The following is a 9637-nucleotide window of genomic DNA, read 5'->3' as shown; positions in this document are numbered from 1 at the left end:
CATTATCCTATTGACACTTTAAAATAAAGTTCAGTAGCTAAGATAGGGTTGGCTTCAGTATGAAAAGGCAAAAGCTGGTTTCTTGCCCCCAAGATAAAGGCATAATTTTTCTTCTGTGTATGAATACTAATAAAAAAGGAAATGTCTTTCTCGTTGATCAGCATTTCTAGGAGGTGATATAAGAAAAAATGCTTAGCTTCAGATAAGAGCAAGATAAAATCTGAGGTGTGGGGCCATATGAAATCTGCATCAAAAGATTTCTTTAGGCGGCTGACTTCTCAGACTTGTGCACAATTTTGACTGGAGGGATGAAGAGAGAAAAGGGAAAATGAGCTACCCATAAATACTTTTTTATGTGCCATTTTTTAATATTTCAGATATTTTAAAATAATAAAAACACACAAAACTTTTCTAGATATCACTGCCAATATTCAAACATTATATTTACCTACAAATGTCACATACCATGTGTATTTTTGGTTCAGAGAAAAGATTCAAATATAGCTGGCCTGCCTCTTAGCTGTATGTGATAGGGCGTGCCCATTGATTTTTTTTTGACTGAGCAGTGTGAGCAGATGAAGAGCATCCACAGGGGTAATCTGACTAGCATGCTCAACCCATCTGGATCACATCAGCTTTTTTCCTTCACATAAGGACATAGGCGAGAGGCAAAGGAAAAACTTGATGAATTGCTCCTTCAGATTAGCTGGCCACTTACGTAAACTTCAGGCTCATTTCATAAAATATGGCCCCAATACTCTTCTAACCTCACCATACTTCATGATCTTCAACTCAACCTACTCAAAAGCCTACTTAGCATCTAGGATGCTTAATCAAGAATGTGAGCAAAATATCCCTGAGGATCCCATCACACAAAGTACATTCTAGCAGCTCTTGATGAATACTTACTGACTTAGCTCAGCTACTTTAATGTTTTACAGTCATTTAAATAATCCTTTTGCTTATTCAGGACCTTTTCAGCAATGAGATCATTGATGAGAACAACACATGAAATCTCTGTCCCATTTGTTTCTGGCCAAACGTGTTCCTCTCATAGAAAGAGAATAGAATGAGTGTCCATTACGTTCCCTACCCTCGGGTAGGGAGAACAAAGTAATTGCTGACTGGTGCTTGTCTAATCTCTCCTACAGACCTGCAGTGATGGAAACTGTATGGGCTCCATGGGATGTTCAAGGAGTTCACTCCATGTTCAAAAGTTTCACTGTCCATAATGTTGTGAAGTTCTTCCTGATGTCTTTTCCTAGTTAAGTACTGAAGAGCTTGGTCAAGAATTAGAACCATTTTCTTTTGAATCATTTCAAGAATTCCTAGAGTAACCTTTTTGTGGCAGATGAGTCAAATTTCTTCTGACAGTGAGTAATGTGTGGCTACATTTTTACAGAGATTCAAAAGAACAAGTAGCCACTTAAACAGATGAAAGTACAAAGCTTTGAAACCATATTCCATGCACAAGCTGAATCTGCAAGGGTTTCAGCAGGTCTGTCTGCAATTTATGTAGTGTTGCATTGCCTGCTTGACCCTTTCTGATTAAAACACATTATCGGATGATGGACAATGTTTCCTTGACATGTAATAGCATTGAAAACTCTTCATTCACCGAAAGCCCTATTTATTCAATTACATCTGTACCTGTCCTCCTTTATTTTAATGTGTTGGGCTCTATTATATCAGACTCCTGAGACCCAAGCTCCCTTTTCTCAAATGTTTCCCAAGGAAGGGTTAAAAAGTTCTTGCCTTGAACAGACCAGTAGAACTAATTTCTGGTCTTCTTAAATTGTTACCATATCGTGGGAGCTCATGAGATACCCCAGGTTTGGATGTAGTCACTAACATATACTTAGTCCATGAATACAATATTGCAATATCCAGCACACAACCCCAGGGATGGGTGCTTTCATCCAGCCCCTATGGTTGTGGCAGTAATCCTGTGCTTTATCACATCAACAGAATTGTACGTGTGGGGAATACTGTGAGGATCACAATTTAAACTCCAGCTTTGGGATACGTGGCAAAATATGTTCTTCGCACTCCTTCCTGCTTTTGCACAAAAAAGAAAATGGCCCTGTTTCCTTGTTATAGTGGTTAAAGCCATAATTCCCAGCGGCTCTAGCACCAAGGTTTTCTTATGTAGGAACTCCTCCCTGGCAGACACTGATTGCTGGTCCCTTCCTTCTCCTTCCTATCATGCACAACAGCTGGGACTGATATGTTTGAACCCATCTGTATCTGCTCTTTCTGTACAGAGCTGAAAGGAAAAACAAGCTATAGGACTTGGCATTCTTTAAGCAGCAAAACATGGCTAACCCCTGGTCTCATGAGACCAAGACAGCTGATACTCCCTGTCACAGGATGCTTCAGGAATGGAGACATTGTCTAAATTGAAGAGGTCTGGTCCAAAAGGTTTCCAAGAAGGAAGAATGAAAACTGGCCTGTGTAAATGTTTTCACAAGAGTTAATAAAGCTGTACATTTCTGGACCATTTTTCACTTGCTAACCAGTGCTAAGACCTCAACAGCATGGGATCAGTTCACACCCTTAGGGAGATGGGGAGCTTGAATATATCTGCTGACGTGCCAGCTCCAGCCCTTTTGGGGGAAGACAGCTGCCTCCACAAGCCTCTTGCCCCTCTACTACTCTTGTACTGCCTCCCTCCCCACGCCCTGTGGTGTGACAGCTGGGGAGCTCTGCTCCCCAGGTTGCTTAAATCACTCCCTTCCCAAGGTCACCTCTGCCCAAGATCATCTCCTTCCAGAGGGGACAGAGTCAGGTTCCCTATTGTACCTTTTCCCTGCCTGTGTCTCCTCAGGACGCTGAAGCCTTGCTTGTGAGTTCCTGCCTGCTGACCAGTTCATGCCTCCAGAGCTGTAGCCCCTAGCAGCTCTGTGCCTCTCCTTTCTCCTTCGTGTACTGCCACACGGCATGTGCTGTTCCTAGTGTTACTGAGGAGTGAGGTGTGTCTCAGTGATGGACCAAAACTGACTGGAATCTGTTGCTTTCTGAATGGCAAATGTGGGCAGGCACCTGCCTGTACACAGTGCCCTAAACTTCAGTTTCCTGTGTCAACAGAAAGTAACATACAAAAAGACAGATATTTTAACGTAACACTTTTTCCCAAAGTCCTGAATGGTCTGGAGATAAATAACTGTGCAAAAATCTTTCTTTTCAGCCCATATACAAGCTAATACAAGGCTTTGGAACTCAGTGAAGCAAAGATAACCTGCATATGACGCGTTCTGCCCATAGGAAGTCATTATCGATTTAAGGCACTGTGGGAATGAGTCAGGACTTCAGCACCTATCAGTGAAATACCTTTTGAAAACAGTTTGTAAGACTTACTCCTGTCCTTTCTAAACACACACTGTGGGGGTCCTCCCTCTCATATGGTGTACCAGTTCCCGTTGGCATTTTAACTTGACCAGTGGCTGTCTCTTCAGCAATCAGAATGCCCTCTGGCAAGAGAGAAGCAGGCCAGGTAAAATCTTTGGAGATCCTGCTTTAAGAGTAGACCAAGGGCTCTACCCTGGATGAAATCAGAAAACCTGTTCTAAGGGATGGCTGTAGATTGCTCATCACTGGCAAATCATGGCTGGCATAACTAGGTGTGCTCCAGCAGCTGCACCTCCAAGTACACCTACAGATGTGGGACACGGCAGATGTGTGAGCAGCTCCCCGGCAAGTACTGGGAGCCACCATAGTCTCTGGCCAGCTCTGTGCCAGAGAGCAAAAGGTGTCACAGCACTGTTTCCCATCACCTCTGAATATTTGTCCTTTGCAACACTTATCTTAAGCTTAGCCTGATAAGGGTTGAGCCTTGAGCATTTCTCTCAAGGAAAGCTGGTTTGCTTTAATTTGTGTATTGAACAGCAGCTCTTTTCTGTGCCGAAGGCTGCTTGTAGCAGTTGATTATTTTCACATGGCTATCTACAAGCCAGAGCAGCCTGTCATGAATAGCAGAAGGATAAGGCACCAGCAGGGCCAGGGCTTGGCTGCATGGGGAGGGTAACCAGGTCTAGAAGAGAGCAGACAGGATCAGGGCACCCAAGCAGAGGAGGGAGGTCCACAAGGCTACTCGTGTTGCTTCTCTGTCTGCTGAGGCTGAACACTTTCCTACAGGCAAGACCAGCATATTTTAAACTATAATTGTACAGCTAAAGCAGTACAACCCCTCATATGGATGCATTTACTCCTGTGTAATTTATTTACAGAAAGTAAGAAATATAATTTATACTGATGTAGACACTGGTAGCCCCATCGTTGTTTTTACCTCTTCAGCCACACTGGCTGTACAAGCTCAAGTCTCACATTCCATCTGCTCTCTCTCTTTTATTTTACAATATAAGCCTGTCTTGGACAAGTTGCCTAATCTCTCCATTTTTTCTCGCCAGGGCTGTCATCAGGCAGAACCTTTCTTTACCGCTACACAGCCAAAATAGCCTACTTACAGACACCTTCATTTGGGAAGCAGGGACACAAAAAGGTGAAGCCAGGCAAGTCCCAAAGCTCTGCCTGAAGCTACCCCTTGGGAGATGCTCTAGCTCTGGTTCTCTACTACTCCACAGAAACCTTTTGCCAGTACTGATGTGGAAATTTTTCTCCTTCTTTCTTCTCCATGAACAATCTACAGTGCCAGAACGCAAGTGAAGAACATGCCTCTGTCAATGTGCTCTGTAAATCTATCTCAAAATAGTCATCTTGGTCAAAAGACATTTCAGTACTTTGGTTCAAATGTGGATGATCTCATAGGGGGAACTGAAACAAAATGAAGCCATTTATTAAAGACAGAAGACCTGGAAATCGGTTAAAACCCTGAAACTCAGGAAAACATATGTATGTATGTCCATTCAACATAATTTTCTTTTATTTGTTCCCAAATCCCTGGCCCCTTGCTTAGACACTGCTCAAAACACTGATGTTATCCCAACTCTATTCAACATAACAGAGGCCAAATAACAGAAAACTGTATTTTTCCAGATACTACATGGAAACTTCACCAGATAAGTAAAAGGTGGCCATACACATAGCCTAGTTTCTGATGCTTCGTATTCATCTTGGCAAGTGTTATAGGGTGCACATTGCTGTCAATAATAACAAATTTATAAACTATATATATATATATAACTATAAAATTATAAACTGCACTAGCACTTCTCGGAACACAGGTTGCACATGTATCAGGATTGCTCAGTAGTCACTTTAAAGGACAAGTAGTTGTGTAGGAAACTTTGGGTTTAAAGCAGTTGGTTACCCTACTTCTATAAAATACTTCTAAAATCTACCAGAGTAAAAAACGATGCAATTCAGTCACTTTAAAAGGCTTGGGTTTTTCTATCAACTCTCACCGATGAGTGGGCAAAAATATGAGATTAAGATCAAAGTAGCCTAAAATTTTTGCAAAGTCAAATACAGACGCAATATTCACTCTCAAGCGTTAAATTTATCTTTCATCACTTCACATTCACCATGGTCTAAATGAAGGACTGAAAAACGTCCCAGCTGACATGGAGTTGGCAAGCAAGTAAAAACTAAAAAAAAAAAAAATAATGCCCAGTCATGGACCATTAGCCAGCACATGGCACACCTACAAGGAAAATCCAGGAAGGCTGGGACCCTGTACCCCAAAGGGCAGGATGCTGGCCAGGAAGGTTCCTATGGCTGCTGTGAATTTCTGTTCCCAGCTACGTCTAGGCTCTCTCTGTGGACAGGCAGTGCCCCCTCGTAACAAAGAGGGTCTCATGGAGATTTGGGAAGAAATTTGTCAGGACTGTCAGTTTGGGCATCCACGCACCCAGAACTCAGATGTATGGCCAGATGCATAAATGTAAAAGACCGGGACTCAGATCCGAGAAAGGCTAGAAAACCTAATCACAGGCTAAGGAAATGAATTCCTGGGAATCACTTTGAAGAGGATTTTCTCTCCCTGAGGGCCAGGGAGTGCTGCCTGCTGAGGAGGAAGGGTTTCTGCCCCAGAACACCTGGGTTCCACTCAAATGATCTTGGTAATAAATATCATGAAAAACGATAAATTATACCTACTTGAGCTGTGTGCCTTAAGCAGTTGACATTTGCAAGGCACAATGAAATCCTCAAAATGAAAGACAGCACATGTGGTGCGTGAAAAGAATGATACCATTGCCTAATTTCATTCCAGAGGAAAGCTTCTGCTACCCAGAATTGCAGTGTGTGTGCTGCAAAGCACAGACAACACGTGAGTCCTTTCTTTTTGTGGTGGACAGGTCTTTACCATAACCAAGTTCACAAAAAATGTGTTCTGCTTTCTCTGGATCTTTGAAGGAGGACTAGGGAGACATCTTCATCTCCAATAGAGAAGGCATAAATTCTAAAATTTAGGTCTGTCTATAGATCATATGCTTTTTCATGTAAGGTAGCTGCTGCGATTTCCCTGAAATTCACCAGTCTTAAAACAGACTGAAAAAATGATCTTAGGAGTAGGCAACAGACTTGAGATGCTCATGCTTATTTCTGTGCCAGAGATTTGAGATTCCCCAAACTGCAGCAATTCTGGAAGCGACAGCTTCACCCCATGCATGAACATAGACACCTTGGTGAGTTGTGGGTGTCCCCATTCCCTGTGACCTCAGGGGAGGAAGCAGTCTTCTCCTTGACAGATTCCTGCCCTGCATATGAGATCTCTGCAGTAGCACGGGAGCACACTGAGGACTGACACACAACTCCTTTGCCTGGCTTTTGTCCTTGGGTAGATGGAGAGTGCATATGGGAACTTATTCCTTTACCACTTGTCTTCCTGGCTTTCAAAATGGGCTGATCAGAAAAACTCTCAGAGAAGTTACCTGTAACTGTACCTGTGTGCAGGAGCAATGCTGTCAAGCATCTTCTGCTGGCGCCAAAAGCAATGCCTGCTGAGCTCTTACAATGAGATTGACTTGCCAGGCAAGTACAGCACTTCGCTGCTGTAAATTGGTTCCTGGCAAAGAGAGGATAAAAGCTTATTGCTGTGCATGCATCATGCCAGTCCTGGGGTCACCTTGGCATGGGTCCATCTGATCCAGCTGAAGATTATCGCATGTGTTGTAGTGGAGGCTCCAGAGCCCGAGTGGTTGGGCTCTTGGTTTTGCAGGCAGGGAGGCTGGGAGGGCACGGGAGCAAGGAGCGGGGACAGGGGCATGGGAGAGCTTACTTCTCAGGTCACAGCTGCTTTACATCATTATCGCTCTGCAGAGCCGCTGTGGGTTGGCACCCCTGGCAGAGAGAGCAGGGGGAAGCATGGGGGCTCACGGCAGCAGCCCTGAGCGGGGGTCAGTGATGGCCTCACCCCACACCAGTGCCCAGGCACCACTGGCTGCATGCAGCGGGCAGCCAGCCTTTCTGCCTTGCCCTGTTTCCACCACTGAGGGACCTGCCACAGAATCTGTGCTGGAGCTAACCTCTGTACGTCAGCTGCCTTTATAGTCAGGTTGCTACTGTCTTGCTCATCTGCCCTGTTGAAGACACCTGTTTTAGGAAGAGGTGAATTGCACCATTTCTCTGCACTTTTCACTAATGGGTCGAGGATAACATGCATGGAGACAAAGTGTAGACACTCACTTTTGGTCACATGAGTCCAAGTCTCGATCCTGAACCTTCCTAGTCTATTAGATACATCCTGTGGTCAAGCTCCTTCAACATTAAGAATAATGTAAGAATAATTAAGAATACGTAAGAATAAGTACCTGAAAACTACATCTGTACTGGTTTTTCCTTTTCAGTAGATGCCCTTCACCCTGTATGAAGAAAAAGTTCTGATCCTCACTTGGAGGTACGTTGGTCTCCTGAGTCTGAAAATGGCTTTCAACACTTGCCTTGAGAAATTGTAAGGCCCTTTTTCCAGTCCATGGGGAGTCCTTCCAATAGCTGCAAGAGACTCTGAAGAAATGCTGCAGACATGCTCTGCATCCCACTGACCACATAATGTTCTCCAGGAAGATGGGGGGTTCCTCTGCCTATGTGCCCTTGAGACAGGCTTCAAGGGCTGAAAGCAGCAGGAAAACTGAGGCACTTGTATATCATCAGTGAAAATGCCTGTAGCACACTGGCAACAGGAGTGTCACAGCTGGGATAAAATGAATTGAACATAACATGAAAGATAAGGGCTTCTAGGGGATTTGCGTGGGCTGTGCTATTCCTTTTCATAGTCCATTCCACACTTTTCTCAAGAATCCACCGAAGTTCTTAAGAAACCAGGGCACCTGGTCAGCACTGTTATCTGACTTGGCAGGAAATGACACTGCTATGGGACAGACTTATGAGGGAGCCTAAAGCTGGTTTTGTTCCAGACTGGGAAAAAGCCAAAATGCTTTCACAAAGCAGAATAAAGTCACAGCTCCTGTCTCCATATTGTTCGCCTTCCTCTCAGTACCTCAGGAACCATCTCACCAAAAATAATTTTGCAAATACTATATCTTCACAAAACGTTTTCACCATCAAACCAGTATCTGGATACAAAATAAAACCAGCCATTAGAATGTCCAAACCAACTATCCGCTGTAGGTTCATCTGGCTGCAGGAACTGCTTTATATTTCCCAAGTTTAAAACATTTTTTTCAAATCTGTGACTGAAAAATGCAGAGTATTTGAACACTAGAAGAGCGCTTGGTACCATGCTCATTTGGACATAGCGCAAAAGCACCTGACCCAAGAAAATGCTTTTCAAAAAAACACTTTTTTGGTCAAAAATGCTGTTTTATTGAAAACCAAACAGCTTCGTGTGTCGGCATTGACCAACCTTGTCTTAAGTCTAGGATAAATTTTTTTCTGGAGAAAAGCTTTAACCCCAGAATAACCTGATAACTCAAAGCACACACTATCCCACTTTTTGGGGTCCTGGTAAGGACAATAATCCCTTGGGAAAATGTCTTTGGCTCTCTTGTGGTTTTTTAGGCAATTTTCAGACTGACTTGTGTTTTCAGCTTTATTACTGCAATAAGTAATTTAAAACCCTTAGGTTTTCTCAACACAGAGTTATTTTCACTGCAGTACCTGAGCCGTTGTCTCTAGGGAAGGTCCTGGTTTCCCACCACAGTTGATGGCTGGGACGCCAAAGGCCCAGCATGTTCACACTTGCTCACAACAGCCTTTTGAAGCAGAAATCTGCATCTCTTCCTTAGCAAACAACACACACTCTGCTGCCACTGCTAGAGGCATGTTTCCAGTCCCGGCATGACTGTGTCATCTTCATTTATCTCACTGCCTTGATTGAGTTACTCTTCGATAGCCTGTAGGGGAAATGGGGCCTCACCTAGTGTCTGTCAGGCTGTTGACAGCAAAACAAGGTCTGTTTCCTTTGGGTTTGTGGTGTTTTGGTTGCGTTCTTCCTAACTTTCACACATCAATCAAAGAGCCATCCTTACAGGTGATGTTTCAGCAATTCAGTGCAATAAATTAACTATCTGCTGGTGGAGAGAGCCTCACACTGAAACTGAAATTGGCCCTATAGGTCTGGGAAGGTTCCTCTAGCTTGTTTCTCTCCTGCCCAAACAACAAAAAAAGAACCTTTGGGGGCATTTATCTCAAACTTTTGAAAGCTTCTCTGCCATTTGGTTTTAGATTGGTGAAAGTATTTTGAAAAGAAAACACAGGCTCACCTGTCAGTTAAGTGTTA

The 9637-nt window shown here is 43.6% G+C and overlaps 1 long non-coding RNA gene across 1 annotated transcript in view; it reads left to right on the top strand.

The window, feature by feature from the left end:
• Positions 1-5157: 5157 nt before the first annotated feature.
• The window catches only part of LOC308065085, a 99641-nt gene continuing 95161 nt past the window's right edge, over positions 5158-9637 (top strand). The window contains exon 1 of the long non-coding RNA XR_013928655.1: positions 5158-9637. This exon is cut by the window's right edge and continues 86673 nt beyond it. This is a non-coding gene — a long non-coding RNA (uncharacterized lncRNA).

The sequence above is a fragment of the Falco punctatus genome (genome assembly GCF_963210335.1).
Source record: "Falco punctatus genome assembly, chromosome: 5".
NCBI lineage: Eukaryota > Metazoa > Chordata > Aves > Falconiformes > Falconidae > Falco > Falco punctatus.
This window is presented reverse-complemented; position numbering and strand designations above follow the sequence as displayed.